The sequence below is a fragment of the Callorhinus ursinus genome, unplaced genomic scaffold (genome assembly GCF_003265705.2).
Source record: "Callorhinus ursinus isolate GAN/ISIS: 27379988/994484 unplaced genomic scaffold, GSC_fseal_2.0 scaffold16, whole genome shotgun sequence".
In the NCBI taxonomy this organism is placed as follows: domain Eukaryota; kingdom Metazoa; phylum Chordata; class Mammalia; order Carnivora; family Otariidae; genus Callorhinus; species Callorhinus ursinus.
In genome coordinates, this window is record NW_027397078.1 from 17,024,385 (window position 1) to 17,047,430 (window position 23,046).

General features: G+C 39.7%; 1 protein-coding gene and 1 pseudogene across 2 annotated transcripts in view; one reads left to right on the forward strand and one right to left on the reverse strand.

Moving 5' to 3' along the window:
- The window catches only part of DMD (dystrophin), a 2,222,747-nt gene that overhangs the window by 1,770,054 nt on the left and 429,647 nt on the right, over window positions 1-23,046 (forward strand). The window lies entirely within an intron of this gene.
- Window positions 3,694-4,438, reverse strand: LOC141374327 (protein lin-28 homolog A pseudogene; annotated as a pseudogene).

Sequence of the window (23,046 nt, forward strand, 5' to 3'; positions counted from 1 at the left end):
ATTTCCAAAGATAGACTGAAGTGGCTTCTATCGAATTTGAATGTTCATAATGTGCTATACAGAGAATTTCATCCCGACAACATGAACTTTCCATAAGCCTTATTCATCATTCCTTGAAATTTTTCCCAAGTAGGTCTATACCAGTAAAAGTTAAATTACATCCAAGCCTTCTTTATATAAATCTACACTAGCTTACTAAAATACATTGCAAAGTTTTTGTTCTTTCTTAGGTGCTTTTAATTATGTATGTTTCATTTTAGTAATGCATCTTTTCCACTTCATCAATATTATCTTATGTTAGCAGTAAGTACAAAATAATTGAGAACAAACTATGACAAATTGAACTAAGCCAAACAAGAAGAAGAAGAAAGCAAATACACTTGTGATCTGAGTTTTTTCCAGTCCTTGAAACTTTGAGAATATCTGTCTTTATTAACTTTTGCTTTTTGCTGATGGTTTCTCTCATTTTATTATAGCTCATAGCATTGTAAATTAATTTAACATGAAAGATAAAAATGTTGCTCTTGAAATGTTTCTCATTAAATTATGGGAAAATATGACGATAAATAAAGGAAAGGAATGCCTCTAGTACCAGCTTCTGTTTGCTCAATTATTGCAGAACCAAAAGTGAATTATTACATAGTTAACTCAGAGGCAATATTATTGCCATTATGTTATAAAATAGATGATATAGTTTCACAATCTTCAAAAAAAAAAAAAGAAGGTACAGCATAGGTCCTTTGAAAGTGAAATACCTTTTTTTCTTATGCTTCACTTAAATGCATACTGACCCCAGTTTTTTAGGAGTTCTTGCTAATGATGGGCCCAACTTTATATTAAGAACTGCAAAGTAAATTTCAGCCAATTACCTCATTCGGGGGAGTCATTAAATGGAGGTGCCTCTGAAATTTTGGAAGGCGTGTACAGACAATTAGCTGAAATACTACTCAATGTCCTCTCTATGGTTACAATCTTCCTAGTGTACTTTTTTAAATTGAGGACAACTTCTACAGAGAAAGTGAGAAGTTGCTACTTAGTGGTACTTGTTAGGATGGGATCACAAATGTGGAAGACATTCATCTGTATCCCTCCTCCACTCACAAAGAATGGTGCTTCATTCATCCAAAGCATATAGGGAGTAAGGATTAAAGATTATTTACGTGATCCAGAACAATTGCTCAAAACTAAAAAAAAAAAAAAAAAAAAAAACGGGAAAAAATTTTGAGGCCCCTCAACTAGATAGGCTTTTTTTTTTCCCATATGGAATTCAATGCATTTATGTTTTAAAATCCTGTGGAACAAGTTTATATGAGCATACATCTAAATATTCTAGGTGAGCTTTTAACAATGAGGCAAATACTTGAATAATTTATCTTCCCTAATATGTTAACCATTAAAGGACACAATCACCTACTAAATGCAAGGCTCTATAGACTGCCCTGGAGAGTACCAATTGACACAACCCAAATCCTACCTCTGGAACTTATAAGGGAAAAATAAATAATTCCAATGCAATGGAGAAATGACACATCCCACCAAAGAGCTGATGAGAGTATTCTGAAAATGTGTAGTTTGGGAAATGTATCAGAAATCTATTGGAAGATTTTCAGATTACATTAAAATGCCCAGTTAATAAACTATCAAAACTATTGTAGGATTTAAAGAAATGATCCATTAGCAAAAATTTTTGGATTCTATCTTATAAAATACGTTAAGTATCCAAACAGTAGTTTCCGATGATTCAGAAAGAGTTACAGGCTGTTGCCTCACATCAGAATAATTTACATATGTAGTAATGAAGCCTCTATTATAGACACGCGGAAGACTTGATGGTCTTCTGAGAAAGAAGTCAAAAAGGCCATCTCCAAATTGTTGAGGCTGCATCAGAGTGTGTAACTCTGAGCTAATTTGTCTAACGCAGTGACTCTTAAAAGGAGGGGCAGTTTCACCCTCCAGGAGACATCTGGTAATGTCTGGAAGCACTTTTATTTTTTTTTTTAAGATTTTGTATATTTGAGAGAGAGAGAGAGAAAGAGCATGAGCAAAGGGAGGGGCAGAGGGAGAGGGAAAGGAAGAAGCAGACTCCCCACTGAGCACAGAGCCCTGCAAGGGACTCGCTGAGATCGCCACCTGACCTGAGCCAAAGTCAGAGGCTTAACCAGTTAAGCCACCCAAGCGCCCCGGAAGCACTTTGAATTGTCACAGCTGAAGTGTAGCGGGTAAGCGCCAGGTATGTTGCTAAAATATCCTACAGTGCGCAGGACAGCCCTCCACGACAAAGAATTATCCAATGCAAAATGTCCGTCGTACTGCAGTTGGAAAGAACCTGGTCTAATGTAGTATTTACTCACCTTTCCTGAACTTCTGTCCTCTTCCACAGTAATAACAAATGCCCCCAAAATTAAAAAGTCATTTAGTCATTTTTGCATGCTGTAAGGTAATGAGTGACTTAATTATTTAGTATAATTTTTTATATTATAAAACATTGATAATATAAATATTGTTTAATTATTCAGACCATCATAGCTTATATTAGTGTATTATTTAAGATTTCATAACATTCATTTACTGAACTTTATAATAGTATTCATTACATAAAGACAAATATTTTGCTTTTTTTATTTTAACAATGATTCCTAACTCTAATAGGAAAATGTATAAATTAATAATATATTTTAAGTTATATGCTGGATTCGGCGACAAAATATACAGGAAAACATAGACCGAAGTTTAACTGTTCTATAAGGTCAGAGAAAGCACTTCTACTTTTATGACTGGATATTTGGAATTCTTGCCTTTACCCCACCCCACCCCTAAAATTTAGCTAATTTGATTTTTGTTTGTTTCTAAACCATGAGGTAACAGAGGCTCAAGTTGACATTTTCAAGCATATCTTGGAAAAATATATTTTGAGCAACAGCTGAGCACCACTTCATTCTGAGATTTTTTTTTTTTACAAACCCAGAATATTTATATTACAAAAAAAAAAGTGAAAATGCACAAGACACGTCATTCACACACAGCTAGTGCCGTTGGCCTCCTGGAGAAAGTGGGGCCCACGGTGCAGGTATCCAAGGGAGCAGATCAATAAAAATCTACTGACCCAGAATTGGGTGGGAGTCAGCTTCAGGGCAGCAGGTCTGCAGCTATTCCCCCAACAACTGCTGCAGCTGCTGTCACAACCCCTTGCTCGGGACAGTCCCCAGCACCCTATCCCCAGAGTGGGTTGTGAGACAAAATGTGGAAAAACCCTGCCTTACCCCTGAGAGGCTGCCTCCCACAGAACGTAGCAGTTCGTGGGTTGGGCCCGTCCATCTGGTCTCATGCTTAGTCTTTACACTCTTTATTACTTTATTATGACATCTCCTTACTCGAAAGGAAAACAACTTCCCTGTCCAGGCCACTTTCAAAAGCTGGAGATCTGGGGCCAGAGACTCAGGTAAAGCTCAGCAGGGAGGGATTTTCCCCAGAACCCCTGGGAGCAATTTGGATAGAGCGTGGTTGGAGTTCAGTGGCCTCCCCCCGCCACCCTGCCAGGAGGGAAGAGGGGGTGATGCTGTGGACCCTGGCCTGAGATACAGGACAGATCCAGCTGCCCCCTACCCACACTGTCCCCACTTTCTCCACTCTGCCCACTGATGCCTGCCCCTCAAAACGTCCTGATCACAAAAGGCTAGCCATCACCCACAGTAGCTAGTGCTGGGCCTCTGGGCACAGGGTAGGGCTCTGGATCTCTTCATCTTCTTCTTCCCGAAAGTAGGCTGCCTTTCCCTGTGAGCTGGGGGCCTGCTGGGCCTTCAGGGGACACGGGGCCACCATATGGCTGCTGCTGTGGCAGAAGTGACATTTCTTGGGCTGCGGTGGCAGCTTGGATTCCTTGGCATGGTGGTCTAGACCTCCAGAGTTGTAGCTCCTGTCCCCCTTTGATTTGTGCTTCTGCCCATTCTTGCCTTTGAGACACCTCTCACTCTCAGCACAGAATACCCCAGTAGGGCTCGTGACCCACATAGATTCTAGGCCCTTAGCCAACTTCTTGTAGGAGGACTCCACTGCCTGACCCTCCTTCACGCTCCGGAAGCCCTGCAGGTGCAGCTTGCTCTGGTGCCCAAAGACCTCCTAGTGGGGGGATGGGGCAAGCATGACCCCACACAGGCGGTCATGGGCAGGAAGCTGAAGCCCATGTGCGCTTTGAAGCCCTTAGAGATGCCAGCCCCGTGCAACAGCTGCCCTTTCCTCTGCCATCAGGGTGGCAGCATCCCCACGCCTCCTCCGGCACCTTGGCGCAGCCACCTGCAAACTGCTGCTTTGACACAGAGCCCAGGGTTGTCAGCTGAGCCTGTGGCCCGGGTCCCAGGTCTGACGGCTGCTTACCCCAGAGAAGTCCCGAGGCAAAGGGGTGGCTCAGAGAAGAGCCTGCTCCATCTTCCCCAGCACCCATTCTGAGATTTTTTATTTAATTGATGGGCTCTGGTGGCGGGACATCAGAATTCTTCTTCTTTTTTTAAGATTTTATTTATTTATCCAAGAGAGAGAGAGAGATCACAAGCAGGGGGGAGGGGTAGAGGGAGAAGCAGGCTCCCTACTAAGCTGGGAGCCCGATGGGGGCCTCGATCCCAGCACCCCAGGATCGTGACCTGAGCCGAAGGCAGGCGCTTCACCAACTGAGCCATCCAGCACCCTGGATGTCAGAATTCTTAAAAGCTGCTCAAGTAACTCTAATGGGAAGCCGACTTTGAGAACCTCTGTGTTTGTGTCGTATCCCACTTGGAAGACTCTATAGGTAGACATCCCGGGTTCACATTCCTCTCCAGCTGTTTACCAGCTATCTTTCTGACCCTGGACAAGGGACTTAGACCATATGCCACAATTTCCTCATCTGTAAAATGGGGGCAATAAAAATTTCTTTTGGATCATGTATATATGCCATTTACAAATCAGTTTCCTCTAAAGATCATCTTGAGGAAAATATGCAGAATTATTATTCTTTATAGTTTTTTCAGTAACTTTCTGTATTTCAACATCAGTGTTACTGATGGCTTCTGTCTTTAACCAATGATCCAAATATGGATATAGGTTATAAGGATAAAGAAAATTTAAGACAAGTATAGCAGTCAAAATTCACATGGTAGCTAACAGTGTTGAGTAATTAAAGCAACGGAGGAGCTGAGTCATGTGCACACTGCTTTGGTCCTTCCCGCCATGTATTTGGCATTGTCATTTCACTATATATAATTAAATTGCATGCACATGCACATGCACACGCAGAAAGTTTTTCAAGAACAGACATTACTACCTTCACTAATATGAACACCAAGAACATTTTTTGTGAACCCCTGGGAAATTTCATGAAAATCAGTTTGGAGAGGTTCTGCTCAAAATCATTAGAGATGTAATCACAGGTAGACTTAGTCAACAAATAGTGATGAGGAGAATTTAATAAAACACCAGCTGGACATGTACAAACAATCTAAACCATTATAATTACATAATCATGGTGAAAAAAAAAAGAGCTTTGGGTAATCCTTTCCAGAAACACAATCAAAATGATTGCATTTATAAGACATATTTATTTTGGTGGTTAGAAGATCTCTTATGATTCTATCACCTCTTTGTATGTGTGGCAGTTTTCAAAGTTTATCTTTACTTATAAATTATCTCCAAATATTAACTATGCTTTAGCAGAATTTGAAGTGGATAACTGCCCGGTGGGATCCGGTAAGGCTTCTTAGAGGAGGGGACATTTGAGTTGGGCTTTAAAGGCTGAGTGCAAATTTCATTCATTGAGATAAACTCCTTAAGAGGAATTACTTCAGTAGAACTTGCCACAAGCCCAGAAATAAATGGTGTGCAAAATCAATACCATCTGTCAATTTACTCAATCTACTTTGCTCTCACCTTCAGAAAAAAAAAAAATTCAGAAATATAATAAGAAATTTGAATCTATTTTGCTATCTCTTAAAATGAGTTAATTTGAGGAGGAAATTGAATATGATGGAAGAGAATCTCCCCTGGGGGAAAATACTGTTTATTGTTTGCTTGCATCTAATTATTTTCTGTCAAAAATATATTATGTATAAACTTGATGATTAAAAGATCAGATTTCTATATTGGTAATTGTCATTTATTTTATAGTATATTAATCACAAAATGCTTATCTTGGTGACTTTTACAAACTTAATAAAGTACAAAAATAATTTATATCATATTACACTGTCATAGATTTATTAAACTAACCCAAAATAGCACTCAGTGAAATAGAGACCCTTGATTCCAAACACCTCCACCACAGGCTTTGTCTCTGATTGTCATCAAGTCAGAGAAAATTATCTAATAAATTGTTGACTTACAAAATGAAAACTAGAATATCTAGGAAGCCATCCTTGTTCTCTTCATTTTTGTAGAGCAGCTCTGGCCAATAGAAATATAATGTGACTTAAAATCTTCTAGGAGCTATACTACAAAAGTAAACATGAAGAGGTGAAGTTAACTGCAACAATATGTTTTATGTAATCTAATATGCCTACAAGATTATCACTGTAACATGTAATCATTATAAAAGTTATTAATGGAATATATTTTTCCAATATATTTTACTCTTACCACACATCGCCGTTCAGACCAGCCACATTTCAGGTGCTCAGTAGCCATAGGTGGCCAATGATTACCATATTAGAAAGAACAGTTCTAGAGATTTCCATTAATCCAAAAAAAAAAAAAAAAGGACTTCCAGACATTCATGATAAGTAATTCTTCACTGCTAGCCATGGGAACATTTCCAAATGTAGTCTACAGATTTTAAATATTCTATCTTACCATCTCCGAGGGCTTCAGTTTTAATGCCATACTATTCTTAAAGAATGTCAGACATTCTTTTTTATGGAATACTCTGAAAGAGCAATTAGAAGTTTATGATGCACATAATGCAAAATACAGGTCATTTTCCAAGCCTGTTATAGAAGCACAAAAACCATAGTCACTTATTACTTGTGAGAATACTGTCTCGAGTATGTCTTTGTTTGGGTATTGGCGATATTGCGAGAACTTTGTGATAAGAAAACAGTCTTTAAGAACAAAATTAAGAACAAGATACCAAACTAAAATTGATAACTAGAATGAAAACCTTTTTTTAAATGGAAACCTGTTTTAGTCTATCCATGGGGGTACATCAGGGAAACACTAGTCGGAAAATATATGTCACATCTGTTAAGTTCTTGAAAGTTACTTGACTCTTAGTGACTTAACCAGAAAATGCCCTTGTAGCTAGAGTCCTTCTTGATTTTCAGGTAAACCTATTTATCTGACTTTGCAAGGCCACTGGGACCTTTTTTGCATTGGAAGAATCATTTGCAGCCACTCAAAGTAAAATTGAAGTATCAACTCTGGAAAATAGCCACTAATGAGCAATCAGAAACCTGACCTCGAGATGACTTGTGAATTGTGAATCAGCAAAATAAACTCAATTGTTCATTTGCTAAGTATGTATCAATTATCAGGTGCCTTCCAATTTAGAAGTAGTTTTTTTTTCCCCAAAAGTTAGTTTATAATTCAGATGTTTGGGATTTGGAGTAAATTTACCATGGGGGAAATATTATAAATTATAATTAATTTCCTAAGCTATCTAATTTAATTTTTAATATGCCTGCATGCATTACTTATCGTTTATAATAATTCTTTCCCCAAGTGTTCACTTCCCACTAGAGTAATGAAAGTGGAGTATTATTACATGGTACATGGTTGGATGCTTTTACAAATTTTAATAATTAAGTATTCATTTAATGTGTTTTAGCAAAATGTAGCTAATACCATAAGCAGTTGATTTTAAGATATCATTGCTCAGAATGAGACTAAGTCCAACAAAATGGGTCAATACGAGTCTACTTAGAGAAAAACATCAGGTAAAATAAATGGACAAACATGCCATTCGTGCTAAAGGTGATTTGTGAAACTGATTACAGTTGACTTATGGGAAATGCCTTCAGACCTTCAGTTAAGAATGCCAGGAACTTATTTCCAACCCCCCCCCCATGCCTCTTCTCACCTGCGGTTCCTTCCTCCTTTAACTCCTACCAGCTTTCCTTTTCTGATTTTAATAAGGATAGCATCTCCAGAAAGGATGGAAGATGGCAGGAAGTGGCATGAGATGGGACCGGAAATGGTAAAATAGCTCAGCCTTGAGGGATTAGGGAAGTCTTCCCGGATATCAAAAAGTTGGGTTTTGGGGTGCCTGGGTGGCTCAGTTGGTTAAGCATCTGCCTTCAGCTCAGGTCATGATCTTAGGGTCCTGGGATCAAACCCCCCCACCACCACCACCCCCTCCCCCACATCAGGCTCCCTGCTCAGCGGGGAGTCTGTTTCTCCCTCTGCCCTCCACTCAACCCTCCCCACTTGTGCTCTCTGCTCTCTCAAAGAAATAAATAAAATCTTAAAAAAAAAAAAAGATGAGTTTCTCAGGTAAGGTGAAGGAGGTATGAGGAGCGTGCTAAGCTGGGCAGCATGCTGTGCACACTCTGAAGTCATAGGAAGGTGATTTTGAGATGATTGCTCCTTGGTAAAACTGGAGTTTGGTTGGGGAGAGATGAAGCTGGAAAGTGAGCCAGCGCCAGAAAGGGTTTTTTAGTTTTTCCTTGGGTAGCAGTGGACAGCTACTTTGTTTGTTTGTTTGTTTGTTTAGCAGAGGAGTAACTTCATATAAAAGGAAAACTGCATTGAAGTGGGAGGGGCGAGAACTCAGAGACAAAAATATCCTTTGCTAGACTACTGATGAAAGCTAGGTGGGACACAGTGACGTAAGTGCTGGAGAGACGTGAATTAGTTGCAAGGTTTGGTTGTTTTTGTTGTTGCTATTGTTTGAAGTTGGACTTTGCCATGTTATGTAATGCATTCATGTGAAGGGTTAAGGTGAAGGAAGAAGCCAAGGTTTCTGGTTGGACAGCTGGAGGCATTCACTGTAGTAGGGAACCCAAGGCTTAGCGGATGTTAGGAGGGGCAGTGTTTTATTTGTACCCAGGATTTAATTTATAGAGGTGACCGAGTGATGGCATAGACAAGTCATTGCCATGAAAGAAGATTTATTATTCACAGTTCCCAGGAGTAGGAGACGTGCAACACTTCACAGGGCTCTAAGGGGAAGTACTGGGATCATTCAGGAGGCAGAAGGAGCCAAGGAGAAAGCATGATTTCTCCCTTATTGTGGTTTCCCTGGGAAGGAACGGATGGGGCAGATAAGGCAAGTTTGGGCAAGTTTAGGATTGGATAGTTTGGATGATTTCAGCAGGCTCTGGGCTGTAGGGTGTCTCGTATGCCTTAGCGGCTCTCAACATTAGCTCCGTTGGAATGACTTGGAAGGCTTGTTAACATGGAGATGACAGGGCCTTGCCCCCTGAGTTCCTAATTCTGGAGGTCTGGGGCAGGCACAGAGAATTTACAGTTTTAAGAAGTTCTCCTGTGCTGCTGCTGCTGGTGAGGGACCAACTTCAAGAATACTGATTTAGGGGGCGCCTGGATGGCTCAGTCGGTTAAGCACCTGACTCTTGATTTCAGCTCAGGTCATGATCTCTGGGACATGGGATCATGGAATTGGATCGAGCCCTGCAATGGGCTCTGCGCTGGGCATGGAGCCTGCTTGAGATTCTCTCTCTCCCTCTCCCTCTGTCGCCCCTCCCCCACCCCTACCCCCCCTCACTCTCACTGTCTCTCTCTCAAAAAACAAAAACAAAAACAAAACACTGATTTAGGATATGTACAGTTTGGGGAATTTCTAAAAGGAACATAAATTCAGGGAATATTCCTGGGCACTTGGCTATGTGGCTTGGAAATTCACATAGAATATTAGGCAAGAAGTAAAGATTTGGGAGATCATCTGTATCAAAACAATAATTGAAATTTTGGGAATACCTGCAGGGCTGTGTCTATGTACAAAGAAAAGTGAAAAAATGTACAAAAAAAAAAAAAGCCCAAGCTTCACCGACCCTTCAGAATAGAGGAGGGAGAGGAGCCCACAAAGGAGGCCCAGGAGCTGAGGAGGCCAAGGAGAGAAGACATTCACAGCCAACATGAGACATTCTTCTGAATGATTGGACTGGCTTTGCCAGCATGCATTAACTACTCCATAATTAATTATAGTTACAAATACGTGCTTTAATAAACAACTAAAGTAATACAACTGATTTTTTTAAATAAAACGTCTCATGTGTCAATTAGAATTCTAATGAGTTGGCTTAGGAGGCTGTGGAATTATTTCTGGAACGTTGTTACCATTCCGACTATCTTGGTGCTCCTTTTTCAGGGGATTTGCAGTGCTGTGCTTTCTTCTTTTTTAATGTTTTCAGTGCTAGCAACTTTTCCCATTTTGAGGGTGGTTTTGATTTTTTGCAATAGTCTTAAAAGCCTCTTATGGTGGGATGCCTGGCTGGCTCAGTCAGTGGAGCGTGCAATTCTTGATCTCAGGATTGCAAGTTCAAGCCCCATGTTGGGTGTAGAGATTCCTTAAAAATAAAAATCTTTTTGAAACAAGATTTAAATTTAAACCTCTTTTGGTTTATAAAATAAATAGACCTAGATGCAATCAATTCTTTAAAAAATTAGATATCTTCTAGAATTTCTTATGTTGTTGAAAACTCTTTAAAGGCAGTTTCAAAGGAGGAGTTTAGTTCTTAAATTGTAACATTACTCACTACATTAAAGGACAACATTCCTTTGAATGAATACATTCTTGGTCAATTTGTTTTCCATGGCTCTTTACCCCTAGTCCTCTGGGATAGATGCATATACAGATCTCACTTTCTCAGAATGCCTCTGAGAGATGTCTTGACTCAAACTTTCTCGATCCTGAGATTCCTGGTACGTGGGCACTCTGTGGTGATAACCTAGTCAACCTGTCTCTGGAGAAGCTCTGACTTCTATCCAGAAGACTCCGCCTGCCCCGCCCCAACTCCTCCACTATCAAGAAGGCAGACAGGAATCATCAGGGGAAGATTTTCAGAGGATAGCATTTTCATCTAAGACATTTCTCTCACGTTGGAAATGAGTGTACTAAATGCAAGGTGTTACCTTCTCATTACAAGAAGCCTTTCATATTAATATAAATGCACGTGGCAGTTGTGTCAGAGATAAATCACTCCCTCCAACTAGCACATAGAAAGAAGAGTTCTGAGAGTTAGCACATACATAGCTTCTCAAAATACACTTTCAGCCATGATGTGCTGTTTCAGGTTCTCTTCATTTTCAGTCGCGTTTTTACTTTATATCACATTGTACATGTATTTTATCTAATCCATGTCCTGAGATTTCTCTGGCTCTTGAATTTGACCTTTTCTGATGAACAGAAAACCAGATTTTATTTATTCCCCCAGCATAGTTGTGTTCTAGGTATAATCAATTATAGGCCATAAATTCATTATTTTAGGTGAATCTTGAACATACATCACAACTACTTGAGGATTTGTTAAATCACAGATTGAAAGGTCCCACCACCAGAGTTTCAGATTCAGTTAGGGCTGGTGTGGGGACTGATCATTTGTATTTTTATCTCATCCCCAGGGAATGCTGTTGTTGCTGGTCAAGGACCATACTCAGTGAACCACTACTTAAAACATTATTTAAAATTTTAGTCCAGGAAACTCTCCTACATATTGGGGCCTAAAGAGTTGTTTTGGTTTAATTTGGTCAGTAGTTTCTCGTAGGCTAAATTAGCACCAGCAAAACTGAGGTTCAGTTTATGTTCGTGGCAGTCATAAGGGATACTTTGGAAAAAAGCCAAGATTGGTATTGGAGGTAGGGATGAGTAGGGAGGAAGAAATTTTTTTAAAAACTGAATATTGAGTTGTTCATTGTGTAAAGAAAGAAAGAAATGAAGTAATTAGCAATTTCTTAGACTGGTTCAGCAAGGCGGGTCTACCACAGTCACAAAGGAAAGACGTACAAATTCCTAACATGGGGTGATTTCCGCAAAACGCACACAGGAGCCTAGGGATTCATGGCGTCCCCTTCAGACACAACCTCCTCTTCACTCCTGCTACTTCCCTCTGAGTGTCTGCCCTCTCCCTGTCCTTCGTGTGGCCAACAGGTTCCCACCCTCTAGAGTTTACATTCTCCTTGGGAAAACAGCCGATAACTTTGTGAGTCGTGCTTATTTTTTTTTTTTTTTTTATTTATTTATTTATTTTTACAAAATCACTCTGGCTGCTGTGTGAGTAGTAGGATATGGAAAGGATGGGAGTATAACTCGGTTCTGAATGCCATCTCCTCCAAGCTTTGTTCCATCAGAATTCCCTTCCACCCTGACTTTGAAGTCACCTTCCTGCTGATTCTTTGCTGTCAGTTTACTCTTTATTGCCCTTCCTCTTAGGTAACATACACACTTCTCAACCTCAACACCACTCGTCTCCCCTCCCCTTCCAGTGTCACCTCGCCTCTCTCCATTTCGTGGCAGATCTTTGTGAAACAGTGGCACGGCTGGCTAAGTCCCCTCCTTTACCCACAAGTCCCTTTCAACCCGTGTTATCTGGTTATCACTCCTACCTGCCAGGCAACCTGCTTTCACTAAGAAAATCAATGTCCTCCCCTTTGCCAAATCGCCTGACTCAACTTCTCTGTGTAATTCTTTCCTTCTTTGGTTCCTTGACATCCTCTTGCCCAGGTTTTCAAATCTGACCTTTCTGCCTATTTTGCAGTCTCTCTCGCAGATGATTCATGCTCTGCCTCTTCCATAAGTATGGATGCTCCCCAGACCCCATCCTCAGCCCTTCTTTGCTTTCCATCCCACACCCTTTCCAGGATCACATCTTCATCGGAAGCTCCATTTAGTACCTATAAACAGATGAGTCCCAAATCATTATCTGCTTCCTGCATCTCTCTCTTGGGGGCCATTCCATATGTATGTCTGCAGTTCCCCAGTGAACCTCTGTATTTAGGGCACAGGGCTGCTCCTTACTGATAAGCACAGGTAGGATGTACTAGCTAGTATCTGCTCTGATTGGTTGGGCTTTTGCTATAGCACATGTTAAATATTTTGAGACTTATACCTGTCCACAGTCATTTCAAAATTAGCATGTCCCAAACTGAAATCCCTAGCAAATGTGGACATTCACTTCTATTCCCTGTTTCAGAAAAAGACACCATCATTTACCAGTTTTCAAGACAGAACCCTCTGGGTCCAGCCTGACTTCTGTCTTTTGTATACACTTATACTCGGGCATGAAATATTGCTGATTCTATGTCCTAAAGTCTCTCCTGATACACTTTTCTCTTGGAATATCCTTCATTTTGGGATTTTTATTGCTGTGGAATCAAACACACCTGATTCAAATCTTGTAGCCTTCGGGCAGTTTTCTTAATTTCTCTAGCCTTGCTTTCCTCCTAAAATTTCTGTGTTGGCTAGCTGAAAGGAGTAAATGAGATTATTCACTTGTCTATTTTTGCTTTTGTTGCCTGTGCTTTTGGTGTGATAGCCATGAAATCAGTGCCAAGCACCAACATCATGAAGCTTTTCTCCTGTTTCCTTCTGGGGGTTTTATAGTTTCAGGTCTTAAATTTAAATCTTGAATCATTTTGAGTTGATTTTTTAAATTTTTTTAGAGAGAGAGAGCTGAGGCAGAGGGAGAGGGAGAGACTCTCGAGCAGACTCCCCACTGAGTGTGGAGCCTGACACGGGGCTCGATTCCAGGACCCTGAGATCAGGACCTGAGCTGAAATCAAGACTCGGACACTTAACTGACTGAGCCACCCAGGCACCCCCATTTTGAGTTGATTTTTTTTGTATAGTGTTAGATAACAGTCTAGTCTCATTCTTTTGCACATGGATATACAGTTTTCCCTATGCCATTTATTGAAGTAACCATCCTTTCCCCATTGTAGATCCTGGGTACTCTTGTGGTAGATCAGTATGGATTTATTTCTGGGCTCTTTCTTCTGTTCCATTGCTCTATATATGTTTATGCCAGTACCATACCATGTTTTAATTACTGTCGCTTGGTAATATATTTTGAAATCAGGAAGTGAGATGCCTCTGCTTTATTCACCTTTTTCAAGATTTTTCTGACTATTGAGGGTCTTTTCTGGTTCTATATGAATTTTGGAATTTTTTTTTCAATTTCTATGTAAAATGCCATTGGGATTTTGATAGGGATTGCACTGAATCTGTAGATCGCTTTGGGTAGTATGAACATCTTAACAATATTAAGTGTTCCTATCCATGAACATGGATGTCTTTCCTTTTTTTTTTTTTTTGGTATATTCTCTAATTTCTGTCATTCATGTTTTGTAGTTTTCGGTGTATAAGTCTTTTGCTTCCCTACATAAATTTATGCCTAAGTGTTTTATTCTTTTTGATGATACTGTAAATGGAATTGTTTTTTTCAAATTTCCTTATCAGATAGTTTATTATTAGTGTAAAGAAACACAATTGATTTTTGTATCTTGATTTTGTAACCTGCAACTTTACTGAGATTACCATACAGAGAGAGACAGGTATGTAAAATGCAACCAAGAAGAGTAGGTACTACGATTCTTGTCCATGATGTTATGCTATTAGTTTCACCCAGAAAACTGTAGTAGCCTCTACACTGGTCTCCTTGGATTTAGTTTCATTTCCTCAGCCAGAGTCATCTTCTAACATGAAGGCTGACCCTGTCACCTCCATACCTGTGCTTAAAACTCTTCAGTACTGCAAATCCTTGGAGTAGCATTCAAGATCATTCACGACGTAGTTTCTCCATGACCCCATTTCTTTGAATCCCTCTGAGGGAGATAATATAACAAAAAATTCAGGGCTACTGGGACATTACTCTCCTTCTGTCTCCATACTTCTCTCTGCTGGGAAGACCTTCCACTTAACCTCCCCTTCTCAGCCCAACTAATTTTTTTTTTTTGAGAGATAGAAAGAGAGAGCACATGCGTATGAGTTGGGGGTGGGGCAGAGAGAGAGGGAGAGAGAGACTCTTAAGCAGGCTCCATGCTGGGCACACAGCCCAACTCGGGGCTCAGTCTCACGACCCTGAGATCATGACCTCATGATCATGGCTGAGGTCAAGTGTCAGGCGCTGAACCGACTGAGCCACCCAGGCGCCCTAGCCCAACTAATTTTTATATATTATTCAAAGTAATCTCAAATTGTAGAATAGACTTCTGGTCCACAGGGCATCTCAGTCATTAAGTCAAACAAGATGAGCATGCCCCAAAAGGCTGCTGCTCAGATATTTCAAAGTTAAATGGCTAATAATCATTTTCCAGAAAAGGAAAAGGCAACAAAATGGTGGCACCAATATAAAAATACATAAGGATATATTTTCAATTCTGGATTATTTTTTCTAGCCTTTTAATATAAAAATGTTTAATCATACATCAAAGCTGACTTTTACAGTGAGCATTTATATACCCACCACCCATATTTTGCAGTTAACATTTTGCTATTTTTGCTTTATAACATATCCATGCAACTATCATCCCTCTTTATCAGATTAGTTTTTAATATTCTGATAATCTTACCCTTAAATATTAAGTTATCTTTAAAAAAAATAACATAGCTGTTTCTATATTGGTAAAGCAAAATAAACTTGTTATTGTTGAAACAATATAAATTGACTGCTTTTGAATTCAATCCATTGAAATATCCATTAAAAAGCAAACCAGAGAATGTAAAACATGTTTTATTAATACTCCACTATACCTGATTAGATGCAGACCATTAGGAAGAATTGTTTTAATTAAAGGGTCTGGGTTGCCAATATACAAAAAAACGTGAAGTTTTCTATTCCAGTGAAAGGTTTTGTGAGGACTATGTTTTCTCCATCTTTATAAAATTTAACTTTGACCTATATTTTGTTAATGCACCATGGGTTAAGCTATACTATGACATGTGCTAAATACATCTGGCAGTTTGGAAATTGGATTTTTTTTCGTTCCTTTTACATTAAATCCCCATAACACCTTATTGATTAATTTGTATCATTACCATTTTAAAGAAAACTCTCAGACTGGCAGGTGAGAATTAAAAAGAAACAAACCAACATGGTAAGCCCACCTCCAAGCCAATCAACATGGAGTCAGTGTGTCCTTCTAAATTACTAGGGCACAGCTTTCTACAAAGTCACAGCATGACTTTATATGCTTCAGTATTATTGCTAAAATAATGGAGAATACACTATCTTCCATATAAAATGTTTCTTTTCTGTAAGTTTTTATGACACTTAGTATACTGCAATGACCACATTGTTCAGTTCCAGAGTTAGTAGCACACCATTGTGAATGGCTCAATTCGCAGTGTGGTTACTCATTCGAGCACATTCTTGAGGGTTTACAATGTGCAAAGCATTCCATTAAGTAGTGTACAGGCAGAAGTTCTCAAATGCAGATGATCTGTGATTTCCTCAATCAGCACAGAAATGAGAACTATAAAGACTGAAAGAGAGTGGGGGAGGGAGTAGACCGAAAAATGTTATAAGCTTGTCACCAGCCTTTCTTGGAAAAGCCTGCCCTGTATTCTGAGAGCATGTTCTTGTGATTTATTTTTTAGTTGTTAAAATGCCCTTTCAATTACAATACAGTGGTAACAGTATATGGTGAGCTTTGTGTTGTTTTAATAGTTATCGTGCCAGAATTATCATTTGACATCTGTGTTAATTATCATTTGCCACAATAGGCTGTGAAACAAGCCACCTCAAAACTCAATAGCTTAAAACAGTAAATATTTCTTTAGCTCACTAGCTTGTGGCTTGATTTATTTATTTATTTTTATGTTCAGTTAACCACTGTATAGTACATTAACAGTTTTTGATGTAGTGTTCAATGATTCATTAGTTGCATATAACACCCAGTGCTCATCACCACACGTGCCCTCCTTAGTACCCATCCCCAGGTTACCCCACTCTCCCATCCCCCTCCCTTCTGTAACCCTCAGTTTGGTTCCTGGAGTCCAGAGTCTCTCATGGTTTGTCCCCCGCTCTGATTTTTTCCCCTTTAGTTTTCCTTCCCTTCCCCTATTGTTCTCTGCACTATCCCTTATGTTCCACATATGAGTGAAGCCGTATGATAATTATCTTTCTCTGATTGAATCACTTCACTCATCATAATCCCCTCCAGTCCCATCCATGTCGATGCAAATGGTGGGTATTCATCCTTTCTGATGGCTGAGCAATATTCTATTGTATTTATGGACCACATCTTCTTTATCCATTCATCTGTCGAAGGGCATCTCGGCTCTTTCCACAGTTTGGCTATTGCGGACATTGCTGCTATGAACATTGGGGTGCAGGTGCCCCTTCTTTTCACTACACCTTTCCCTTTGGGATAAATACCCAGTAGTGCAATTGCTGGGTTGTAGGGTAGCTCTATTTTCAACTGTTTGAGGAACCTCCATACTGTTTTCCAGAGTGGTTGTACCAGCTTACATTCCCACCAACAGTGTAAGAGGGTTCCCCTTTCTTTTTTTTTTTTACCATGTTCAGTTAGCCACATATAGTACATCATTAGTTTTCGATGTAGTGTTCAGTGATTCATTAGTTGCGTATAACACCCAGTACTCATCACCACACGTGCCCTCCTTAGTACCCATCACCCTTTCTTGTGGCTTGATTTAAATTGGGCAGTTTTTCTGCTGTGGCCTGGGCTAGTTTGCCCATCTGGAGGGTGCCTAGGAACTCACGTGTCTGAGGGTCACTGGATCAGCTCGGCTCTGCCGCACATATCTTGCCCATTCTTCTTCCAGCAGGTGAGCCCACGTGTGTCCTCTTGGCAAAGGCAAAGGTGAAAGAGCAAGAGTGGAAATATATGGACAACTTTTTTAAGCCTATGCTTCCATCAAGCCTGCTAATATTTCATTGCCCAAAGCAAATTTTACTTTATTGCCCAGTGCGGTAGGCAGAAAAATGGCCTCCCCAAAATGTTCCCATGTCCAAATCCCCAGAATTTGTGGATATTAACATATCCACATGGTACATGCTGAGGGAGAATTAAAATTGCTGATGGAATTAACATTGTCAGTCAAATGCCCCTGAGATGGGGAAATTATACTGGATTATGCAGATGGGCACAGTAGAATCACAGGGTCCTTATAAGCAAAAGAGGGAAGCAGGAGAGTGGGAGTCAGTGACAGAGAGAGATATGAAGACTCTACACTGCTGGCTTAGAAGAAGGCAAAAGGAGCCCCTAGCCAAGCAATGTGGGTGGCCTCTACTCGCTGGAAAAAGCAAGGAAACAGATTCTCCTGCAGCTTCTTCAGAAGGAACACAGTCCTACCAACATTTGAATTTTAGTCCATCAGACCCATTTCAGATTTCTAACTTCCAGAGCTGTAGGGTCATAAATTTGTCTTGTCCTAAGCTACTGTTTGTGGTAATTTGTTACAGCAGTAACAGGAAAATAATACACCCTCCGTGGTCCAATCTTTTCCATAACATCTATTATTTTTTAATGTTTTTCTTAAAATTAGCTGTCTTTGTTTTTTGCTTTTAGCTTTAAGTTATAATACTTGTAACATTGTAGTTTGATGTGCTAGTGTGGGTCTTTTTTAATAATACGTCCCCACAAAAATAAATGTTAAAATTTAAACTGTTCTTCTGTGTAATGCTGCCAATCAGCTCCCTACCTATAGCATTAGGCAAACCACATTTTGCGAAATGTGGGTCCGGGTGATCTAAGGGAGCAAGAAATTGCAAAAATGAGAATTTCCAAGAGAAGGAAGCATTGGGCTATTGGGTAGAATTGGGGGCAGACAAAGGTGGAAGAGAAAGACAAATGATCCAGCAGAACTCTAGCCCACTATCTGCATTTGTATCAAGCAATGTGAAGCTTCCTCATCTTGACAAGTCTAAATGCTGGTGGATTCATTGTTCTTTCCACTGGCTGAAACATTCACTAGGACTCTTGCCTGTCTTCTGCCTTAAGCTTGGGTTTATCCTACTTCTTCCAAAGTCCCAGCTTTCCCCCAGCTGGGATATACACTTGCTCCTTTCTATAAAGAAAGCCCAGAGGTGCCTGGGTGGCTCAGTCAGTTAAGTATCTGCCTTTGGCTCAGGCCATGATCCCAGGGTCCTGGGATCAGGCCCTGGGTTGAGCTCCCTGCTCAGTGGGGAGTCTGCTTCTCCCTCTCCCTCTGCCCCTCCACGCACTTGTGCACTCTCTCTCTCTCTCAAATAAATAAACCCTTTAAAAAAATTAAAATTAAAAAAAAGAAAGCCCAAACTTCTTTGCAGCACTCCCCAGTCATTTTGATATCATACTAAGCAGATAAGGTGTCTCATGGCTGGGGACTCCAAACTCCTCAGTACCCACCTAGAATATGTTCCACGGCTGGAGGGCAATCAGTATCTGAGGTACCTAACAGCACGTGTTTTGGCACACCCATGGGCACCTGTTTTAAAACCTGTTTTAAAACATTTATCAGTTGGGAACTTCTTGAAGGCAATAATTTTGTTCTGTTATTCCTTCTGTTCATCATTCATAACATGATATGTGGTAGGTATGATCATTGATTGAAATTGATTGCCAATTCGTAGGTACTTGTTGATTGAAATAAAATTAAATAAATGGCAAATGACTTCTTCCAGGTCAGACATTTACACAGCTTTATTTCTCTTCCCTCTGCAGCCTTCCATTGCCAACTCTGTCTACCCATAGGCCGCATCTGCAGGCCAGGCCCGTCTTGGTTTCCGAATTAGTCTTAGTGGCTCTGGTAGTGCAAACCAAAATCCAGGCTTGCCGTCTGGTGGGATCTCTCATTCAGATTCTGTGACTCATGGACTTAGTATTCAGTATATGAGGAATAAACCTGGAGTGCCCAACCTGGGATTTGAAAGTCCCGCATTCCTGACTTCCTTTTTTTCCTCTTCTGCCCTCTCCTCCCTCTTGGTCTGGTAGTTTTAGTTATTTGAACACTAGCAACCCCTTGGCAATTGTTCTTACGCCTGTTCTCTAGAAGCTGTCACAAGTGAGCGGAGGCAGGATGGAGTGCCATCCCGCCTCTAAGGCGATAGAGGAAAGAGCATAAAACCAAGAGTTAGAAGCCCTGGGTTCTAGGAAAACCTCCGGAGTGGGATTTAGGGCACGTCTCTGAACTACTCTTGGCATCAGTCTCCTCATCTGTGAAATAAGATTAATGGTATATAACCTGCCTGGGCTTCAAGGTTGTTTGGAGCCTCGTATGTGCCTCCCCTACCCCACCCGTAGAGCATATACCTCTCAGATGTGTACAGATAGCCTGTAATGTTCTACAGTAAGCTTAGTATTTCCAGGATTCTTCAAATCAATGATCAGCGTCGATCCAGTTCAACATGATCATATATTAAGCATCAATATGTGTGGGAATCTCTTTGGTTATGGATGTTAATGCAAGTCTGTATAGTTTATCTAAAATAGGACAGTAGTGTAATATTGATATAAATCATCAATGTATGTTTTTAATAGATTTATTTTCTCAATATAAGGATCATTTTGGCCCAAAATTAGTTTGACAACTTAAATTTTGATTTGCCAGCCACATAAGAAGCCTTCCTCTTTGTCCCTGGGCTGATTTCCTCTCCTAAACCTTTTCAGTTCTAAGCCCAGACAAACTGCTGTGGTTCTTTGAGAGGCCACACAAAATAAGTATTGTCCAATGCTAACACTTTGAAATGTGATATTGTAATTACTTACCAAGTGAACATTAATCACTACCAGATTAGAATGGAATTACCTGTTATATTCACATTAATAGCAAATGAGCTTTCCCTGATTGATGTTGTTATAATGAATAAAAAAGGAATGAATACCGATCTGGCATTCACCAAAAGACGCATAGTCATTAAGGCCATACCATCAAAAGGCAAGTAATACTTAACAATAAGAAGTATTAATTAAAGCAAAATCACAGTGAACTCCTGTTGAATTACTTATATCTGCATTACAAAGATATTAGACTCTTGGGATTAATGTGATTGTGATACATTTTATAAAAATCAATAATGAACGACCGTTTAAAATATTTAGGAAGCAAGTACTTGTTTGTGTTTACTACATAGCTCTACCAGCTATGTCACTTCTCTGAGTGACTTACTAGCATAGGCACAGTGATGAATAATACCAAGCATTAGATATATTAAATTATATCTTTTTACCTGAAAGGAAGCATTTTGTTTTTCAGAATTTTTGTGCATTTCCTATAGAATATTCTAAAGGGCCTCTAAAGTGTAGATCTAACATCGACTAATTTCCGTTTAAAAAAAAAAAAGTATTTGAAGGCTGATCTGCTGTGAATATTGAACCAGATGTTAAGGAGCACCCTAGTCAAAACTGAGACTTGGGGGGTGCTGGGTGGTTCAGTCATTAAGCGTCTGCCTTCGGCTCAGGTCATGATCCCAGGGTCCTGGGATCGAGCCCCATGTCGGGTTCCCTGCTCAGCAGGAAGCCTGCTTCTCCCTCTCCCACTCCCCCTGCTTGTGTTCCCTCTCTTGCTGTGTCTCTCTCTGTGTCAAATAAATAAATAAAATCTTTAAAAAAATAAAACTGAGACTTCGGAGCAGAGAAGCAGAACGAAACCATTCATATACAATTTCGAAGGAGTAATTGAGCATATACCTATCAAGGGGGATAAAAAGTCAGGCTCTCCCACTCAAGGTGCTTTCTTTCTTTCTTTTTTTTTTTTTAATAATTTTGAGATTTTCCTATGGCAACAAATCCATAGCAGAAAGCAAAGAGTTTTACATCAGTTAAATGATCAGAAAGTCATTCTTATAATTTTGCTACATTGAACATTGTTTAAACAATTTAGAATGATATTAAAACAGCTATAAGACACATTTGTCTAACATAAGAGTTAGCATTTAAACTAGATTAAAATAATTATGTCTTTAAAAGGGTGCGTGTTAAAACTGGTAAAATCTAAATGAGCTCTGTATTTCAGTTAATAGCATTCTACCAATGTCAGTTGCCTGACTTGGATAATGCACTCCGGTTATTTAAGGTAGTATCATTGGGAGAAGCTGGGTGAAGGGGTACATGGGAATTCTCTGTACTATATTTTTACTTTCTTGTGAGTCTTTAACCATTTCAAAATAAAAGTTATTTTTAATAAAACTAAATATGTATTTGAAGAGAATGCTATCTTTTCTCTCTAACCAGTGGCTAATTGCTCAGCCTGAAAGAATATGTGGAGGTAGTTGGCAAATTAATTACACTTCTGACCTCGACTTGATGATTTTTGAACCAGTAAGGGAATAAATGTGCCAACATATGTTATGGAACTTATAAATATAGAAGATAAAACGACAGAAGCTAATTATTTCTTGGTGTGTTGCAGTGGGTCCACTTAACGCTGTTTATGTAGGAAGCTACTGCGATTATAAAAATGAACACAGCCAAACAGCCAAGTAAATTAATTGAACTTTAAAGGTGCTGTGCATGAGATTTGAAATGAAGCTTATGATGAGCTTTGCATTTATTGTCATACAAGGTAGACACCTTTTTTTTTTAATTTTAGTGTTCCATATTATATGCTACAGTATCAAAGGAAAACTCTAAAATAAGCACTCAAAATCCTGATGTGCCCTCCGTTCCAAAAAGGCAGCACCACAATGAATCCGACCTTCAGAGTTAATAATATCTCAGAACCAACCCAGCAGTTGTACCAGCATGATTTAGCTCCTGCTGTGGCTATTATTATTTTTATTTTATTAATTTTGCAATTAAATTGCAGAGTTAAACTCAACCTATTTCAAGCTGTGGCTTTTTTCCACTCTCCTCAGAAGTTCGTAGGTAACTTCAGATGTTTAGCAGTGAAAGCAGACAGCTTGGATATTATTTACGTAGCACCCATTTTGTGTGAAAAAAAAAAGATTTCACAAAATCTCACAGAAGTTCCATAGCTACTTTTATTATATATCTAAAAAATAGAAAAGGTTAAAAGGGCAGTGCCGATTTTTAGTACAGCTACATCGTGAGCCAAATCTACCTCATTTTCATCAAGAAGTTACTGAAGCGGCGTGTGTATACAACACCACCAGGTATTTGAAGGGAGGTCAGAAGGTAGATAGAAAGGCTCTCTAGCCCTTGGGAATTGTACATTCTAATAGTATAAAT